Source organism: Struthio camelus, chromosome 9, assembly GCF_040807025.1.
Source record: "Struthio camelus isolate bStrCam1 chromosome 9, bStrCam1.hap1, whole genome shotgun sequence".
NCBI classification, from domain to species: domain Eukaryota; kingdom Metazoa; phylum Chordata; class Aves; order Struthioniformes; family Struthionidae; genus Struthio; species Struthio camelus.
This window is the reverse complement of record NC_090950.1, coordinates 13,703,445-13,724,194: the sequence shown is the minus strand read 5'-3', so window position 1 is coordinate 13,724,194 and position 20,750 is coordinate 13,703,445.

Sequence of the window (20,750 nt, the reverse complement as noted above, 5' to 3'; positions counted from 1 at the left end):
TAGTTAGGTACAGGGCATGTTCTTCTGCCTTTTTCTGCTTAAGGCGGTGGGTTCAAACACAATCTGCAGTGCTTGTCAGTCCATCAGCTTGATTAGTGTTGTTGTCAAAATAATGCTGTTAAAGAGCACATATTTCCAACCCATTTTCAATTGATTTTGAATGGTGGAAGGGCAGAAGATAGGGAGAGCTTAATTGTAAGACTGCTTTGACATGCTGTGGTGTTTTGGTCTGTGAGGAGATTGTGTTGTCTATCTGTGTGTGTATTTTGGAGAGATGATATCACTGAAGGGGTCTGAACTTCATCTAGCAGACAATTTGGAGTTCACAGACAAGCTCTCTTATGAGTCCCCTGTGCTTTTCCCCGTACAGATACCTGATACACACGTTTGAACGATTTGTGCATATGTAAATGCAGAGCTCTCTCATACAAAGTGTATGGATATAATTTAGAAAGCACTGCTGAATTTTTGGCTTATATAGACACATTCTGTGGCCTGACAGGATTACTCCCGTTGGAGTAATAACTAGAAGTTTTGCTTATTTAGGGCCTGTTCCTACTCCCTTTGAAGCCAATGGCATAATTCCCAGTAATGTTTAGTGGTGCAGGGTCAAGCCTTTAAGGATGATAGAATTTGATGTTGGAGGCCTCAGTCACTGCTCACTGATGTACACAGGGGTTTCCCCAGTTATTCCAATGAGCTTTGGTTAAGGCTGAAAATTCCCATTGTTTCATAAAAATAATTATTTTAAAAGCAACTTCCATAAAGATGGTATTAGTATTGAATGCGAAAAAGAAGAAAGTAAATCAGAAGACTTTCTTTATACTGGCTGATACCAGGCACTTCTTATAACATTAAAACAGATCAAGTAAGTTCGCAGAACTCTGGACCAGCCACATCCAAAAGCAATGGATTTGCTAAATTGAAAAGGATGTTTTGTGTTGCTGCCACATCTCCTGTGAGTTTTGAATACATTTGGCTTCTACTGTTGCGGGAACAGCCATTCGCGTGGTATCTCAGCCTTTATGCTTCTGGTCCCAGCTGGTCTGACCCCATGCCATCTGCAGGGAACAGGAGATGATGAAGAGAAATGTTGCAGCTGCTTGAGGAAAAAGCTGGCTCTTGCTAATCGCAAAGGCCAGTACTACTCGGAACCATTGCAGGTATGAAAAATTCCCCTTTTCTTTGTGTAAGCTTCCTGACGCCCAGAGTTCTGAATTTGCCTTCACCTACGTTTCGCATAGGCTTCTAGGACTTCGCCAAAGCTCATTTATTTTTATACCTAGGCTTTGGTACTTCAGGCTTGCTAGGCTAGATCTTTAAAGGGATGAAGTAAAAATACAGCAGAGTGAGGAGAAGCACAGAAAGCTATGCTAGATGGCATTTGTTGGAATTTTCTCTTTGTTTGGTTCAACAAATCTGTTGACCTAAAGGGCATGCAGGAGAGCCCATCAGTTTTCCCAGGGTTTTAAAAGGAAAGTGAAGAAGGATATGAAATTTATTGAGAATGTATTAATATTTCATTTGGATACTGCTGATCTACTGGGTTGCTGTAACTGAAGGACAGAATATAATTTTCCCACCTTGTTTTGTTCTATTTGAATCAGCCCATATGCGGTTAGAATTTAGCTAAGTACAATACAAGAGTAACCTAAATAATGTTACCAGCTAGATTGTCACAGTCCTCCTTTGGGCGCTATGAGGACTTCTTTCTTAACTTACAGATCACCTTACCTGTGCGATTTAAGCTTCTTTAGGCCATATGGCTACAGCATTTTATGTCCCCTTGGTGTATCTTCTGATCTTTTCACAAGAACGAGGCCCAATGACCCAGACATCTTTCATCTTTCAGAGGCAGCGTTAACCCTTCAGACCCTCTCATACCGTCAGTGTGTGTCCTACAACTCCGGCTTTGGGTGTATGGCCAGCTAAAGTAGGGTGGCACCACGTTCCCCTTTAGATAATGTGAAAAATACTGAGTTCTGGACAAGCTAATAAACATAATAATGTTTTCCTGTCTTACTTTCGCTACCACTGTGAAGAGTTCACTAAGTCTAGAACTGTGGACTTCTAGCTATCCAGCATGTTATAGAAAATATTATGGTTTGCATCCAGTTTGACTTTGGGTGTTGTGTCAGGAGCAATGGAGGTTCTGGCTAATTCTGTGTTATGCTATGGACCTGAGACTTGCTAGTCTAATCCACGTATGTGTCTGCTCCCTCGTGTACTGGTAGATTTTACAGCCATCTGAACGATCGTCTCGTCTCCCACAGAACAAGGCCATGAATTTCAACAAGTAACGCTGGACCGATTCCACAAGACCTAATTGTACTAGAACGTATCGTTTTATATGAAACTTGTCATGCTCTGACACTGTAGCCTTTTGCTCAGAGTACCACTTGGTGTTCACAGAGACACTCGGGGGTTGTTAGGTAATCTGAACGCATGACTTATGGGAAGATGTGAGCCAGCTAGAGTTGTTGAGATCACTATTGCTGGGTCATTCAGGGACGCAGCCACATGTCCAACCCAGTCTCAGCCCATGGTGCAATGATAGATCCTCTGGGAAATCTGCAAACCAGTCCTGGGGCTCCTCATTCTTTTATCTCTCTGAGGTAGTGCTGTCTGTGTGGCTTTCAGAGAGCCACAGGGAGTCAGGAAAGTTGGCTGCTTTTGGACTCTACCATTAAAAAGATTAATTTTGTTCTCATGTGCGTATTTGATCATAAATATGAAAGCGTATGTTAATAGTATAAGCATGCATGAGTATATCTATAAAGAGTGCATACTTGTTAGTATTTAAGCCCTTAGCAGAATCCCAAATGAGAAGTGGAGCAAACTGAGTGTACAGGTTACTGCAAGAGTGACTACAGAAATATGCAGGATGTATGTTTATAACAGGAAGTTATTTGTCTAGATATCCTCCTGCGCTCCTTAGGGAATGTTTCTGATTGTTCTTTGAAATGTATATAACTTCAGATGAAATACATGATACGGAACCAGAACAAACCCCCCCACCCGACCAGAAAAATTAGCAAAGGCACTTAAACTGTACAACAGTGCAACTTAACCACTCTAGTTGAATTATACTATAAATGAGCTATCACAAAAGTCTCTGGGGAGCTTCTGGTTGAACATTTCAACGTGACAGAGAGGGCTGCTTTTCTTAATTTTGTTTTTAAAATGATTTTCACGTTTGCACCAAAGGAGAAAGGAAGCAAAAGAGAGTCTAACGTCACAAATTAGTCACAGAAATCTGCCCTAGCAACATAGTAGTATCTTTATCAGCACAGTAATGAATGCTCAATTGTGGAATAATATTGAGAAGTTCTAAATGCTCATCGAAGCTGATGGGTCTGATTTTCTCTTTTTTTTTCATCTTATTATACCTGAGAAATGTGCATTAGGAATGTGAATTCTCATTTAGTAATGCTTTATACTCTCATTTTGCATAGGAATAGATAGCTATACAAGGCAAAAAAATGGGAAATGGGAATCAGGCATAACCGGAGACATGAGGTATCCCCTGTTTTTAAGATGATGAGGTGAATGTCAGAATCAGACCCAAGAGATAAGATATTTTAAATAAAGGTTGTAATACAGGATTTCAACATTAATGAGTCTCGACACTACTGATACCTGATGCTTGTCAGATGTAAGGGCAGAAACAACTCTGAGGAACACTTCACCTCGCTGTGACCTAGGACTGACTGAGGACATTGCGGGCAGAAGCTGACCTTGGGTAGGTAACACAGGGTATCTTCCAGAAAGCAGTTTCTTAATCTCGAATGAAGTAGTAGATCTTTCATAACTTGGTAAAACTTTCAGGTTTTCTTTTGGAATCATTTAGAAATACTGTGCCAGTCATACAGCAAAATAAGTGTTATCTGTAATCCCTTAAAAGGTTTTGAAGTAGTTTCTAATAAAACTTCATAAGATCAATTCATATACAGATCCACTCTTTATGTAAATACAAAAACGGGAATAGTCATCAAGGCATGTAGAGCACAGGGAGCATAAAAACCTTGAACTTCATGATCTAGCTGTATTCAATCTCCCTGGCAGTGTCCAGTCTGGCACTAACTGAGTTTTTGTTCTGTTTGAATCAGCCCATATGGCACTAATCGTTGGCACTAATTGAGTTTTTTTTTTGGACAGATCAGGAAATGACTTTGGAAAAGAGGAGTTTTTCTTTGTGGTTCGAACTTTCATGCAATAGGAGTGAAAAGCCGGAAGGATGGAAGACTGATTAGGTGATGTGCATTAATTGCATTTTGCATGAATTTTTCAATGGACTAAAATGGATGAGAGATCCTTGGAGCAGGAAGTGGATTTTTGCACATTGCTCTCTTGTTCACACTACTGTGATCTTCTCTAGCCCAGTGAATGCTGACTCCTCTTTTGCAAAGTCGTGCAGCTTCAGTAGGTCTTCATAGGTGCATGACCACCTTTTGCATTCATTAATACGTGGTTAAGGCATTGTCCTTGGGGGTGATAGGTTGGGGCCTGACCCTCACACTTTTCTCCTCCAGCTAAGCTCTATATTGAACGTAGTCTTGAATATATCTGGGACACTTTGTATAAAAGTGTGTTTGAATAAGAGTTGGGGCCTCCATCTTTTCAAATCAGTCCCCATAAATAGGTCCCAGTTAGTGTGACAAGCATGCTTGTTGCATTCAGCTCCTCAGGAGACAGGGGAAGAACTCCTAGCAGGAGCCTGAATAGGCTTACATATGAGTGAGGCAGCAAGCAGAGCAATCCTACCAGTACCGCATCTGTTCTGGCCGTGCAGAAGTGTAGGCATCCAAAGACATTTAATGACAAAATATGAATACCCATGGATTTCCCTAGGGAAGGCTGGATTCTACTCTTTAACTTGAGAACAGGAAATGGTACCTAGCATGCAGAAGTCTGAAAATCAGGTCTCTTCATTTTTGGATGTAAATGAAATAAAGAGTAATAATCATCTTGGAGGCCTTCCCTAGACAAGGCAAAGAGGGCTTAGGAGATGGCAGTTGAGAAATAACAGGATAAGGATTATACCAGCCAGGTTCTGCAATTCCCAGAGGAGTTTATGGGAGGCAAAGCCTCCCTGCTTTGCCATGTGGAAGAGAGTTAGATACCTGTTAAAAAAGGCGTACATACACTCTGAGCGCTGCTACTTAAGACCTGCTTTTTTGTTGTTTTCCTAAAATGCTTAACATAGTAAATAAAGTACTAAATAAATAACACTTTGCTTTAAGAAGTTGATGGTGGGCTACCACTGCTATAGCTGGCATAGGCAGCAGATATACAGACTGGATATGAGACAGCAGTCAGGCTGCTTTAGTATCAAGAGTGAAAGAAAAGGTCACTGATGCTGGGCCTGATTCGAGAATGGGAGAATCCTATAAGCACCTAGTGAAAGGTGGTAGTTAGAGGCATACGTGACCAGAAGCACACTTGAAAAGGCAAGGTAGTGTCCAAAGGCCAGTTAGCCTGGTACTTGTGGCACATAGCACTTTCCAGGTAAACACAGAGGAGACGAGGGGACAAATGAACTGAAGTATGATGTGGAAACAGGGAAGATGATAATGTCCCAGAGAAATACTGAAGAAAGAGGATGGCAAGGAGAGCTTACCTAGGAATATAATTCTTTAGAAATAAATAGCGAAGAAAAAGAACAGCTTAGAAATACATATATCCAAGCTCCTTGAGCGAAGCAGTCGTTGGAATTCCGTAGAATTTATTTTTGTATCTTTCTGTTCTGTACGCAAAGCTCAGATAGTCTTCTATAAACTGAAGCAAGGCACTTGACTCTTGAGAACCAGTCTGCTGCTCTGGTCAGAGGTCACTGGGTTGTCTTGAGAAATGAGCAATGTGATCACTTTAAGGCATAGGGGTTGCAATTTACCACTCAGACTAGCTTGCTGAGTAGGTTAATTCTTTGTCCGCTTATCGGGAATTGATTTTATTCATTTAACGTAGAGATTTAACTTGATACTTTCTTGAAAGGCACCTTGATTTAAAGCCTTGCTCTCAGTTTTTAATTTATTATCATTATAGTTCTCTGGTAGCCATTAGCCCTCGTTGTATTTTAGTAGATGTGGAAGTAGTGCATGTACATGTGCTGTGACCTATTGTAATTCTGCAGCTAGAAATCTTTTAGAAACAAAAGGAATTTCTGTACTGAGCCAAACTCAAAGTTTGTCAGGTCTTAGCCTTCTAAAAGTGTTAACCTGTTTTTTTTTTTTTTTTGTGGAAGGATGATTCTTTCCCTTGAAGAATTTGATTAAAATGGCAACCGCTATAGTTGGAGAAAGTTCCTTAACTCTTTCTGACATTTTATGATTTCCTTAGATATTGACTACCTATCCTAAAGCACAAATCAATAATTTGATTTTGATCAAACTCTTCAGGCCGATTCTGCCAGTCTTACGTGATGTAGCAGCTTTCCTCACAGCTGGCCTCTCTTAATTCACTGGGAGCCCTTAGAGCATGGCATTATTAACGCAAGTAGTAAAACAAATAATTCAAAGCAATTTTTGTTACGGAAGGGAGGAGGGAGAGGAGAGAAATTTATTCTTACCAAACTGAAGTTCTGTTGAAAGATATTTGCCCCCTGGGATATTTCACTAGTGGAAAAATAGGGACATACTCCATGAAGCATTTCTAAGACAAATTTTCCTTTCCAGCTGTTGTTTTTATTTCATTTTGGGGGAAAAAAAACAAAAACAAAAACATGTTGCTTCATTTGATGTTTGGTAAACTTAAGGTTTTAGTTTTTCATTTTTATTTAGGGGATGTTAGGATTCCTACCTCTTTCCCTCGTTTTAATTAATATCAAAATCTCTCTCTGTGTTTCCAAAAGAGAGAGAATAGAATTTAAAAAGCAAATGAGCAACAGCCTCAGATTTCTTATCAGAGAAATGTAACCATAGTCATGCTTCAATCTAAGAGCCTTAATGGGTGTGTCAGCATTTCCAAATTTTCCATAACGAAGAATTATAGAGACTGCAGTTTTCCTTATTCTGAAAATAAAAGCTACCAATACCATCTTGAACATAGTGCTGCAGGAATTAAGGATAAAGATTGATTTCTTAATATGATCTACTGTAAAATTTTATAGACCAAAACCTGAACTATACCAAGAAACCAATACGACGCTCATCCAATCTGAGGAAAATTGGAAAAATCAACTTCATACACACAACCTACCACATTTTTAGTGGATTAATGTATTGCCTAGCCTTTGAAAGCAGCCCAGGAAATACTGCAGTAATTCACGTGAGGTAAATGCTTAATCTGAGAGAAAGGATCGTAAACATCTAACTGGTACAAACAGTAAAATCTCCATTATTTTTCTCCATTGTTGCTATTATCTGGGAATCCAAGATTAAGCAAGAATTCAGAAGGAACTGAAGACTGTGAAGTTTGCTTTGTTTAGACTTACATATACTCATATATACTTACTAGAATACATATTTATATAAAGTTTTATATTTTCATCTTAAGCGTCGTCGCCCAACTTTGGCTAAAGAAGTAGTAAAAATATGTATATGTAGACACTTTCCCTTAGCAAGAAAATTTAAATACTGGAGTTCCTGCCTTTCCAAAGATACTGTAATTTTGTATGCATTCTTAAGTGTATCAATATAATATTTACAATACTTCTGAATGATGCAGGTGTAACTTAAAATTATATATTGCCAGATTGATAGCAAATTTTAATATGCAGGGAAAATAACTAAATCTTAACCAGTGCGGAATATGAAAATCTCTTGTCTAGATGCGTTCATGTCACTATAATTCTTGCTATATTTTACTTTTCCCACGGTATTTCTTATCAAATATGTGGCTGGAAAATGGAAAACATTATGTTAATTCAATATTAAGTGTCACATGTATGAAAGTAGCCTGTTACGGTGCTTCTACAGATCTATCTAAACCCTGTAAAAACCAAAGAGAGAATCAAATGAATTAGCATCAGAATGCTTAGTCATTCCTCATTTGGATACAATTTATATTCATAAACAATAACTTGATTTTCAAAGTTTGCTGGAAAAAGTGTTTTACTCTTTCCTTTCTGATCTCTGTGTCTGAGGCTGAAGAACACCCCTGGAGAGTGTAAATTTAGTTGTCTAACACAGTGGAATTTTTGCCAAGCATTTTTTTCCCCTTAATAATATACTTCAATCTTAATAACTGTAGGAGTTCACAGGACCAAGGTAGTATGTGCTCCTTGCAATTTGAAATAGTAGAACAGGCAGACCTCAGGGTTTGGCTCCTTTTCATACATCATTGGTGCAAATCAGATACAGACAGGATTGAGAAACCTCTATGGTGACATTGTTTCAGAGGCTCCTTATGTGAGCAGAATTCAGAAATGTAATTGCTTATGCAACCTATTACTGCAGCACTTCACATTGAGTGGCACTAAGTAATTACACTGTAACTGCTGCACAACTGTTGTAATTTTTCATGCAGCTATGTTACATGATAACACGATAACGCTGATGCTAATACTAATGTTGGGTTAGGCAGCTAAAGAGGGGATTACAAAAGAGAAGTGCTAATAGTGTGTTGTTAGGAAACAGGATGCCAAAAAGCCATTAGAAATGGGAGTGAGAGAAAATAAAATGAAAACTGCAGTGGGAAACTGGAAAACTGCAGGCAGAGGAATCTCTATTCCTTAAGCTGGGGGTGATTTTTTTGTTATGCTGTTATTAGTGTCTTTAAATCCTTGGTAAAGGGTATAGACTGAAAGGCCGAAAAATCATGATGGTGTGAAAAGAAGTGGGAAGTGATGGGCTTGAGAGCAGTCACCTCGTTTAATGGCTAGAAGGTGTCTTCACATAATGCATCTGCCAGGCTTGTGGAGTATTTCTCTGGTGTACACACAAGGATATTTTTCTGAAAAGAGTAAATTGATATTCCTAAAAATACCAGAGGGTCTCCTGAGTAACATGAAAGGAAGCAAAGGACTCCAGATGGCAGTGGCAGGGATGAGATAGCAGGCTCTGTTACAGCTCTGCAGCATCTGAAAGGAAGAAGGTCAAGGAGTGCTGTAGTTCTGGGCAACCTGGAGGCCTCCACACCCAGAACGCTGCGACCTCCCCTCGGTAATCAGACTAGCTTCCTTAAAAATGTTATACATATAAATACCAGCACATAAAGATTTGGATTTTCGCAAGTACATTGAGAATGTGATAAGTTTTCTGCCACACTATCATTGCGATGACATCTACACAGAAGTGTCAGCAAGCTTGTTTTATCCTGCACCCATATGTGGCAGTGGGAACGGTGCAAAGATTTTAAATGAGGCAGGACAGCGAGCGCTCAGCGCTGCGTGAGAAAGGGCACCTCTTCCCCCAGAGCCCTCTGCCCAAGCCAGAAAGACGTGGGACAGACAAGGATGTGCAGAGGCTGAGGGCTTGAGGGTGTAATTTGCAAAACAGGAGTCCCCCTGGAGACCGGCACTTGTGCGCACAAGTATTTGTGGCCAGAAGTATTGTAGGGAAGGCTCAGTGAGAATGCCAAAACCGGTGTTTGCGCCTCTTTCGTTCGCTATCCCCTGAACTGCTGCTTTCACGTGCTTCCCCCTGTTTGCAGAATATGCTCCCTCTGCGCAGACCTCTGTGATTACTGGTACGGTGATAGTGTTACACCCATAGTTACACTCACCACTTGCCTACTTTGAGGGCTGAAAACGGGGATGGCAGTTCTTAGCCATGCCTGGTAACATGTGAAGGATTTTCATGTACATCCCTATGTGAGGAGTATACAGTCCAGTCCTTACAAGGTTAAACTTCAAGAGCTATAACTGTAAATTGTGCCAGTTTCACACTTGTGTGTACCAGCTTCTCTCCCCAAATGGTCAGCCCTGACATATATAGCCCTCTGTTTCACCAGTGGGTAGTAAAACCTAAAGGAAACAGGAAGGACATTTGAAAAATCAAAAACTCTGACCATTTCAGAAGCGCTTCCCCCAACAAATTGTGATGTGCAGGTGAAAGGCAGGGAGTTTAAGTAGATGTTGAACAAATCAGTGCACTGCATATGCTGGATATTTCACATCCAGAGGTGTGAATAGCTTTCTCAAGAATAAGGAAAGAGAAGTTCTCTGACTGATTAGAAAATAATATTTCAAACGCAACGTTCTACCCAGCATTTTGTTATTTTCCCTACTTGAAAGTATTTTCCCTACTGGTGCCTATTTGTTTTGCCTGAAAAACATCGGGAATATTAAACCTGTTCTTTGCTAGTGAAGGGCTAGATCTTGTGCATGCCTATTGTGATTTCTAATGCCTCAGCTAAATCTTTATCAAGAGTGTTTTCTCTCTGAAATATTAGACAAACATTTGAAATTATTCAATATAAGCATATCTAATTTCTTTTCACCTTTCTGTCATCACGCCTCTGGGGTTGTCAGTATTCCACTGATTCTAATGCAGTCTCCCACGTCTTACAGTACCTGAGTCTGAAGCACACCCTCCATATCTCCTGGAAGTGCTCAGGCCACCTTCAAATGTAGAGGCAGAGGACAATCCTAGTGCTTAGCTTTTGTATCTGACCCTTTCCAGTCAGTGAGGTACTATGACCCACTGCTTGCTGCTGAATTCCAGACCTTTAGAGTTTTTTGTTTGTTTGTTTGTTTTTTCCTTTTTTCTTTTGATCTATATGTCTATCTTTACATTTTGTGCCTCCAGGATAACCTTTAGTGGTGTTACACCATTTTGGGGTTTATTCAGAAATCATGGGTGATTTCATGTATTCCTTTTTTACTCTCTTTCTTACACTTATATTTTTCTCTTGTGCATCTTCTTGATAGAGCTCATGGCACTGGTAGTTAACCTCGTCTAATGCTCTTCATTATAGTGCTCCCTTATAAGTTGCTTATTATATTATTTTCTAGGGTAAAATTTTCCATGGTAGGTGTTTGCCATAGGTTGTATTTCCTGGAACAAATAAAAAGCTTTTTGGGCTATTGAGCGCAATTTTCCACAAAGCCATTTGGGAAAGCACATTCTTATAATTTTTGATCCAAGAATTTTGGGAGTTTGTGGAGGGAAAAATAACTACTAGGTAGTTGTTCTAAAACCCTGATTCTCTGGTGATTAGAAACTTTCTGCTATTTTCTATCCTAAGTGTATTCTTCAGTAGTTAAATAACACCTGGGTTACCTCGTTAATAGTGCCTTGTGTCTATATTGCATTTTAACTGAAATCCCTTCCTGAAGTTTATCCACTCAAGTAAAAGGAATTTGTTCACTTTCTCTTCTGCAGTTCTTGCAGTTTTTTCAGAAGATTTCAGCTAGAATGATTCAGTCATTTTCAGAAAGTAAATTAGTGAAGAATTTAGTTTTTCCTTGTTAAAATATTTTCTTTTTGTTACAACTCTTTCACTATAGAGTCTCTTTTGTGTCACTAGGAGAACTTGAAAACGGATGAAGAGGTGGCTCTGGGATCAGGGATGCTATTCCTTCAAGAGACTGTGTGCATTTGATCTAGTTAAAAATTATCAAAATGTTTTGATTCAGAAATACTTAGTAGAAACTTGTTTCGCAGATAACTTTTCCTAAGGCTGAACACTGCCCTGAGCACCTCCACCCAGGACTGCAAGGTGCTGTGTTGATTTTCCCTGTGTTCACTCCCCCATCTATGCTGGGCTGTTGTGGGACAAAGACAGGAGGATACTCTTTCTTGCTCCCTCTTCAGGTGTGGGGCAGCATATTGAATAGAACGGTTGATTTTTGGAGCGGAGGGTAAGAAATGAACAAAATGAGTGGGACAGGGGTGAGGAGACTAGGACTGAGAGCTGCAAGGTGGGAAAAAGCTGTGAAAGGCAAGTTGACCTCTGACGGGATGAGATTGAGACTGTGAACCAGTAGCTGTGGGGGGAAGCTTGAAACAAGGACCTGGAAAGGAAAACTGTGAATGAGGGATAACCGAAATGAGCTAAGGACCTAGAGAGCTGGGGTGGAAATAGCGGCTTAGCGAGATAGGAGCTTGGATAAACGCAGTGGCACTTGGGTCCAGGAGAAGAGAGGAATTCGGACAAGGAATCAGTAATAATCACAGAAAAGTCATGTCTTTCAAGGGTGGTATCCAATGTTCCTGAGACTTAAAAAATTACTCTCTTGTCACAAAAACGTTGAGATTCATTGTCAAAGCATTTGTGGCATCTTCTCTCCAGTGGCTGGGCAATACAGAAGATGGCAACTTGCTGCTGCTCCTGGCCGTGCTCTTTCTTTGTTCATTTCAAGGCTGCTGTGGCTAAGTCATCCTGCCTTTGGCACCACATGGTAGAGTTTCTGCTGTTTGTTTCTTTCCTCTAATAAACCTACTTTCTGGGCAACATCATTTCAGGAATTTCCTACATTTTGCTAGCTTGACTTTGCAAATGTAATATTTTTAACACCATCTGTAATAAACTGTAGATTTGTCCATTCTTCTGTAGCAACCAGAGGTGACACAAGTTAAGTATTATGTGGTATTTTCTCTGAAGTGGTACTTTGAACTGTCACTACGTACCAGGATGGCTGTGCGCTTCTTAGTTGCGCATCAGAAAGGCAGCTTATGCCTCTGAGAGTTTAGGGCAGGTCTAAATTAATTGTTGGCAATGGACCTGAGCTGACTCCATGTGCATGAACCTGGAAGTAGAGGGGAGGACAGCTATGCTGCAGTGGTTCATGTTGCAAGTGTGGATGTGTTGCGCCTTGGCAGCAGTGCGCTCTTAGCTATAGGGTTTGCTGAGATTCCTGGGTGGTGCAGCGTTAGGCTTGTCCCAGCTGGATTGCACTGGATTACATTGGAGCTGTGCTGTTAAATCTTTGTGGCACGATAGATTGTATTATGCTGTGGGGGCCTATACAACATTGGGCAGCTCAGTACTGTGCTATATTTCGCTGTATTGACATATCTTTAAAGTCTAAGTATGTAGCTCAAATTCTGCTTTTGATTAAATTCAGCTCGATTCTGAGAAGTTAGCTGAGTAAATCAGGGTAACGTTTGGTGTACCTGTCTTAGGATTTGGCTTTCTGTTGCTGTGTTTTTCTCCCATGTATTCATTATGAAAAAAAAACCCTTCAAGTATGTCAGCTAGCCCAAAGGCTACAGCTGCAGTCTGATCCTAAATACAAGCTAATGAAAAGAATTTTACTATCTATAGCATGTTTCTTTATTCTGATGGATCAGAAACACATTTTAAATAGGTCATAGGATCTAATTTTCTGTGCAAAGTGCTCCAGTTCAGTGGCTTGCTGAGGAACTAACAAAAATGCTCCAAGTCCACAAGGAACTTCTCTGCTCTTAAAAGCACCTTAGAAAACTCTAATGTGAGTAACAGAATACCACAAAATTATCAATAGATTTGCTGTATAAATGAATGCAGAGTAGCATAACATCCTCTGGGAACTGGAACGTCCTTTTGGAGTGAGACAACGTCCATGTTCTTTGGGAAGTTGTCCCTAACGAAAGTAAAGCACGCTTTGCGTGTTGTAATAGGACACTGAAAATGAAAGCTCCTCTAATACATTTCTGAAAGTAACTTGCTGGAAAGCAGAAGGTAAAAAAAAATACAGTAACCAACAGCCAGGATTAGTAACCTGTAATATTCCAATTTTTAGAATAATTAGATGTCTAATAATTGTTTTGGACTTGAGTATATTATCGTTCAGATAATTCAAAAGTATTTGTGCAACAGCATTTCAACAAGTACTTCTTTCAGCAATAAGATAAATATTATATTACAGTGACATTATTATATCTGTTAAACGTGCTGAATAATATATTTAACAAATATTTTTTCTATTATTCCACTAGGCCTAATTATTACCTGAATTTTGAGTCTGTAGTTTCACATTGTGTTATTGTTACTTTTCTTGCTGCAAATATATGCCTGGATTGATAATACATTGACAATTCAAAGCCTTAAACTGCAAATTCCCATGGGACTAGAACCTCTCTTTTAAGTGTGTAAAGTACCAAGTGGTAAAAATGCTTCCTATACTTTCCTATTCTGTTATTTCCTGTGGGGTGGTCATAGGCACAACTGTGCCTATAGAGCTGATACTGATGAAACCAGGGAACCAATCGCTCTTGGTAAAGCCCATATGAAAGCTTTGCTATACCCCCTAATTGTCTCTGATGGGACACTGATAGTCTGTTTCAGGGTGTCCTCCAAGCAGGAGTGGGTACCTGACTGTTGCCAAACGTGTCCCCCGGTGGGCCGTGGCTGACTGAGCTGCTCTGACCATGGCTCTAGCCTGGACGTGTTGATTCTTGATAAGCAATCCCCTGTGGCTCTTGTGGTGCAGACAGCCGTGTATTTCTCAGAATGGCAGCAAAATTACTTGTGTTTCGTATGGGAAATATAGGGTTTGGTTGCAGCCTAACTTCTGACACACTGAACTCCTCCTCACTGGCTGTGCTGGTATGCGCTGGGCCGTACTGCACTAGCAGGCTTAAGTGGGGAGGCCCAGGTGGGAGCAGTGCCCCACAGCTGAACGCTTAGTGTCAGGTCCACGCAGTGCTGCGAGCAGACTCCAGAGTGACTGCAGTGCTGCTCTGTCCCCCTCGTGGTTTTACAGGTACTCCTCTACAGCCTCAAGCAGTTTAGTTTTGGCATCAAGGCATCCTAGACTGCTAAGCATGAGCTAGTGGCTGTTGTGTACCCATGAGCTAGGGCTAGATTTTAATACTGCAGGGTTTGGGAAGTACTCCAGTTCAGTTCAGGCTCCTAGATGAGAGGGCTGGTGCTTTGGGTGCAGTGGGTCCTTGAATCGATGTCATGAACTTTACCTTAAGACTAATGATTTAGCCTACACATAGAGGCAGATGCACCAGCAGAGCTCCCTGCAGCCTCAGTCCTCCGGTCAGAACAGGCGACCTGCTGAAAAATGCTGAGGCTCCTTCCTTGCCTTGCACATGGCTTTCCTGGCAAGGAAATAGGGCGTAATGGGGGATGTTTTAAGTCAGGCCGTGCCTTGCCATAGGACCTGACCAGGCTGTGCCCAGGGACCAGGGCTGCAGGGCACAGCACAGAGCACAGCTGTCCCTTTACGCAGGTGCACCGGATGGGGATCAGGTCCCAAATGGTGCCTTTGCTGTTTATGCCTGTGCTACCGAAAGCACTAGACTGATGCCACAAGTCATCTCACAGGACAAATGTTGCTGTTAAATTTATCACTGTGTATTGCTTCCTGATGAAAGCACTGGAGAGTTCCTCTATTGCTTACCTTGGGGATAGGTAGCAGTTTATTGGTGAGATTTTCAGTGTAAGTATGGAAAGAGCAATGTATCTGGACATTCTTGGTGAAAAACACTTTCAAACACTATCCGATGTTGCACAAAGGCTGTGTAAAGGTGGTAGAAGGGACTCAACAGTGCAAAATGTATTGGGAGTGAATTAGTTCACATGAAAAGCCAGGAAGCGGTAGTTGCTGCATTTTTCTCTTGCTTGCCAGGAGAGCCCCCAAAAGGAGCCTGTGCTGGCTTACTGGGATGGTGCCGCGCTGTTTCGTCTTATGTGAGATAGGTGAGCATGATGTGGGCCCAGCCACCTCGCAGCTTGCTGCTGCTTCTCCCCGGAGCCTGACATGTCCCTGCTAAACCCTGTAACTAATACCCTGTGGTACATCTGAATCAGTCGAAAAGCCAGAGCTGGAAGGCTTCCAAAGATGAACACAAACATGCTCTTTCTCCTTTGTCTTCTTTTTCCCCAAAGACTTTTCAGGTGTTATTTGAGGCAGAGGAATAAGGTCATTGTCTCATTGCCTGCTTTTTGCCTGCTGCTGATTTACTCTCTTCTATGACTTCCCAGCACTAGGGGATGCTTGTAGTTCTTCCTGCTAGGGTTGAGGAAAAAAAAAAGGTTTTAAAGGACTTGTATAGCAAACGGAAATGTTAGTTAACGGGTGACAGTTCTTGTATTTGTAGGGCATACTCCTTTGAACTGCTGAGCACCCTTGATCTCTCGATAAAGCCAGCAGGCTCTTCAGGTTGTTCAGCAGTGCTGAAAGATGAGGCCAAGAATGCATAACTGTTTCAGGAATGGATGTAGCTGTGAAGTGGAGCAGGGTGCACAGAGATGTGACTGTCACATCACCCAGAGTGTTTTGCTCTTGGATGATGCTCACAGAGAGGATACTTCTCCTCACCTGGCCTCTTCTTCCATCTTAGTAAGCCTATCTGAGGCTATTGCCCAGAAAACAAATGGCAGGTCTGGACTGATTGCTGAAGAAGTACTAGAAGGAGAACCACTGTACAGCAGCTCAGAGGGAAAGAAGCTGCAACCATGGGCACTAGATACCTTCCTGCTATCTCTGGCCTTAACTAAATGCAAGCTGGTGGGCATACCAAAAAGAATTTGAGTCTCATTCATTGCTTCCTATATGTCTCAAAGTGAATGATTGTAGATGGGATCTGATTACCGTGGCACAAAAAGCTTTTGTTTAGTTTTATGGTGACACAATTTTGCACCAAGATTATATGCTTTGTTTTCCCAAGAGCTGGCCATGGCAGCTGGGATGTCAAAAGCGCTGGAATACTTTCCAGCATAAATGGTGTGTTCCTCGGCAGCCTCGCAACTCCCACGATCCAGTGAGTGGTGGGAGAGCAGAGGCAGCTGTGGGAAAGCCTCTCTCCTCAGCCGAGGTGGGAGGCCGTGCCCTGGCAGAAGGCAGAGGTGCCACAGCTAATTCCTCACTATTGCATACTCTTTTTTACTAACATGCGTTGAAGAACTGGTAGTAGTATATTTAGCAGCTAGTTTTTGCTATTTTTCTGTTCATCCAACTTTCTGTGAGTATCTTTGTTGTTTGTAAGCGTTTACAGGTCAATTTGGGGGAGTAAGTTTCCAAATTGTTACTCACAGTTGTTACTTAGCTGCATGCTTAATTCACTATTCTGTATGTGTAGCGTGTGACTGGCCACAGAAATCCTAGGCTGTTATTTGCTTTGATAATCAAAATCGTTTTACAACAAGAATAATGAGCCCCAAGTAGCAAACAACGAATAACCAGGTAGAACGCTCTTATTTATGTGTGAGTTCTGTTCCCAGCTTTCTAATGTGGGTGTTTGTATGAAGAAGAGTCATTCCTACGATTTGTGAACCAAAACTTTTGAACATATATGTGTGTTGAATATGATGAGGACACTTAAACATCTGGAATTTAACTGAATAGTTGCATGTGCTTGCTTGTACGATTTCATTAGAGGGAGCTCAGAGGGTGTTTTTCAAAGGCATAAGACCCAGCTGAGACTCAGAAGTTTTATGATGGAGAGGGGTGGTGGAGGAGAGAATTCCAGTATGGTTTTTGTTCTGAATTGGAACAAAAAGTGACATTTCAAAATTTTCCACTGAAAGGAAAATGGGAAAATGTTCAGTTCAGGAAAATCAAAAAATGTGTTTTGAGTTTTCCTAAATGAAGCAATCAACAGCTGTCATAACTTTTGACTCTTGGCTCCCTGGGAAGCTCCTATCCTGTTGGATGCAGCTTGGGAAGCTGCCTGAATTTAGAGGATCATTCAGATTTGAGCAGTGATGGCTGTCAGGCTCCAAACTGTGTGGCAGGAAATCTGCAAGCCCTGACTACGTCAGCTAAGGTTTCCGGGCTTCCCAGCATTGTGCTGCTGGTTTTGGGACTTGCAAGTCTTGGTTGTTCTGGCACTCAGTGTGGCAAGGTTGTCCAAAATAGGGTGTGGGAATGCGGGTTTGCAGCAGAGTGTCAGGTGAGATGGAAGGAAACTAGCCATATTTCCAGAAGAAATCTGCCTGTTTGGGAAGACCTCACATCATTTCTATGAGATATTAATAAATCAGTCTTCCCCAATAGGAAGCTGTTTCACTAAGAAATTCACAAATGACTGTTAGAAGAAAGTCAGGGAATTTGGGGACCAAGTTGTCATGATACCTTGGAAATTTTCCCTCGAAGATGTTAAAGAGGTAAATCAACAATTATTTCAGATCAGCTCAAACCTTCCCTGCGCTTGTCCCCCATCCTCTGACTGGGAAGTGCAGCAGTTGGGCTTGATTCTGTCTGCATTTTTGCAGCTTGCCTCCCTCCTGGATTCACCCTCACTGCTGTCTTTTATACCCATAAACTTCAGGGCAATGGAGCTTTTGTTTGTGAAAACATTTGGAAGATGATTTTCAGAAAGCTTTTCAGTTTGCACCCATTGGGGGTCTGCTCATTTATCCCTTTGGGGATGATTACAGCCTTGTGCAGTGTTAATAGAAAGGGGCAGGTAAAGATGTTTGGTGATTTGTAAATTCAGCCAATCCCTGTCATCTGTCTAATTTTTGTAAATACATAGGGAAAAATCATTTTATGCCATTGGGAGTCACGGGGAGCCAACCCCACCATTGCACCATGTGACAATGGTACAAAAGGCAGAAAACCAGGCTGAAGAGGAGAAAGTATCTATTACAGAAAAACAGGGAGGGCAAGCGAAGTTAAATGAAGGAATTTCAACCGGCAGGCTGGTTGGCAATGGAGTCCCGGGAGATGAAAAGCTTGTGCGTGTCGGCTGTTTGTGTACCGCTGTTTGTCTCTTTCTTTCCAGCAGTTTTCCTTGAAAACTGGAGCTATTTTTCATCTTTATTTTCCTATAAAATAGGCTGAACATTCAGAAGAGAAGGAACGTTGGTGGAGTTGTTGTTTTAATAATGAACATATGCCTGCATGTGTGTGATTTCTTTTTTATGCTTTCTAATTGGCATAAACTCCTCATGTGACAAGTCTTCAACTTTAACTACCGAGCTGGTGCCGACATCAAAAGTCATTGTGGAATTTCAGACCTTTGATGTCTGGTTTAACAGAAGAGCTGATGGCTGCTAAGAAGTAGCTACCAGGAACAAACAGATTTTCTAGGTCTCATCAGACAAGTTATTTTCTGCTGGTTTCTGACATTTTTTGGAGTTGCACAAACATTCTTCATGGTGCCTGGTTATGTGTACTTTTACTGTTTCTGATGTTCACAGTGAGAATTTGACTGAGAAAATAAAAGAGGTAAAAAATCTAAATTAGGATATTAAAATTAGCTGAAAGAATAACAAGATTTCACAATATTTTGTAGTTACTTTATAAACGTTTTTAGTTTGCTTAGTCTTGCATACCATGTTTTCCCTAAATTACACCCACCTGACCCTGTAAGTGTTGATGGCTGTATTCAGTTGCTTTTCCTAATATAACCTACTATAGTTCCAGAAAACAGTGTAAAAAAAAAAAAAAAAAGTCATATTTACTGTTAGGAGTGCTGCACCTGGAGTTGTTCTCACTTTTTCCTCCCATTATATCTCAGTAATAAAGACTGCTAGATTGGTGTAGGTCTGAGCAGACTCTGACTGCTAGAAGAAGAGTGGGAGCAGATTACATCTCCAATATACGTGGCACTAACTATGAGGATAGCCTTGTGGCATCCTTAAACTGTCCCTAAAGTAGAACATACCTAGGGAGGATGTGCTATAGGTGGCAATGAAGGAAAACTTGTAAAAAGGAGAGAGAAACAAAAGCAATACAGTCAGTAAAGAATGAGGATGAAAGATTAAAGGAGACTGAAAGAAGAAAAAAAGAGAGAAAAAACAAGAGAGAAGACTAGGAAACAGATGTACTTGAGCTATGCTTTTGCTCATGAACAGTGGATCCTCACAGTCTTCCTGCTTAGGCTGCTGTTCAGATCGCTCTGGAAAACAGTGGTATATTGGGTGGACCCAGCTGCTTTTGTTTAGCTGATTTTGCAAGCAGAAATTCTGCAAGGTTCAGACAATCTTTTTCAGAAATAAAAATCCATAAAAAGCCTAAAAAAAAGTGTTTGCTGTTAGTCTAGGATCTGTTTCATGGGAGGATCTCCCTTCACGTCATGGCTCTTGGGTGGATTTGCTGGGAGAGGCCGACTTTATGTTCTACAAAAGGCTCCAGTGCCTCATAACATCTCAAACGCAGACTGTATGTGAACCTCCTGAGAGACCTCCAATCGTACTATCAAAAAGTAGGCAGGATGTCTGTCACAGTGTGTGCTGTATTGTAAAAAGCACGTTCTCCTGCCCTCTGTGTGCCGTCTGCTGACACAGTGCATGAACTTTCTTGGCCCGCGAATGCAGGCATGTCCGCTCGGTTCCTTTTCCCCTACTTTTGTACAGACATGAATTGTTTCTGTCAAATACAACGATAAGCACCTTAGGAGATTTCTGTGCCTGTGCATGTATACGTAAGAGGATTAAAAACAATAGTTCAGTACATAGAGTCTCCCAGAACAGTGTCCTTATTTAGCTGCTTGCAGAGGTGTGAATACTTCTTGGATGATGGAAAATCATTTTCACCAGTGTTTCTAAGAGTCTTCAGGCTAAGTTGCAATGCTCTGGACTTAGAGTGAGGAATATGAGGACATGTTCCAGCAGTTTAATATGAGATACACATTATCTCATGCCTTGGACTATTCTCCAAGGGGCATGTGCAATATGCTTGATGCTATTGACTGCTAGTATTTGTGTTTGACTTTAACAAGTCTGTAAGTGCGGGGACTGTCCAGTGTCCCCAGCAATAGCTGCTGATTATCTTTCCTATGTAGAGAGTATTGAATAGCAATGAACTGAGCTGATGGGAATCTGCTGTTAGATAGAACCTGGACTTCCACAACTGTTACAGTAATAGTATCTCCATCAACAGTGTGATGGTAAGAAGATATTCCCCTTCAGACTCTATGGGTCATTTCATGAAGAATTCATAAATGCAGGTATGTTACCCTTCTTGGGAGACAGAAATATGGGAA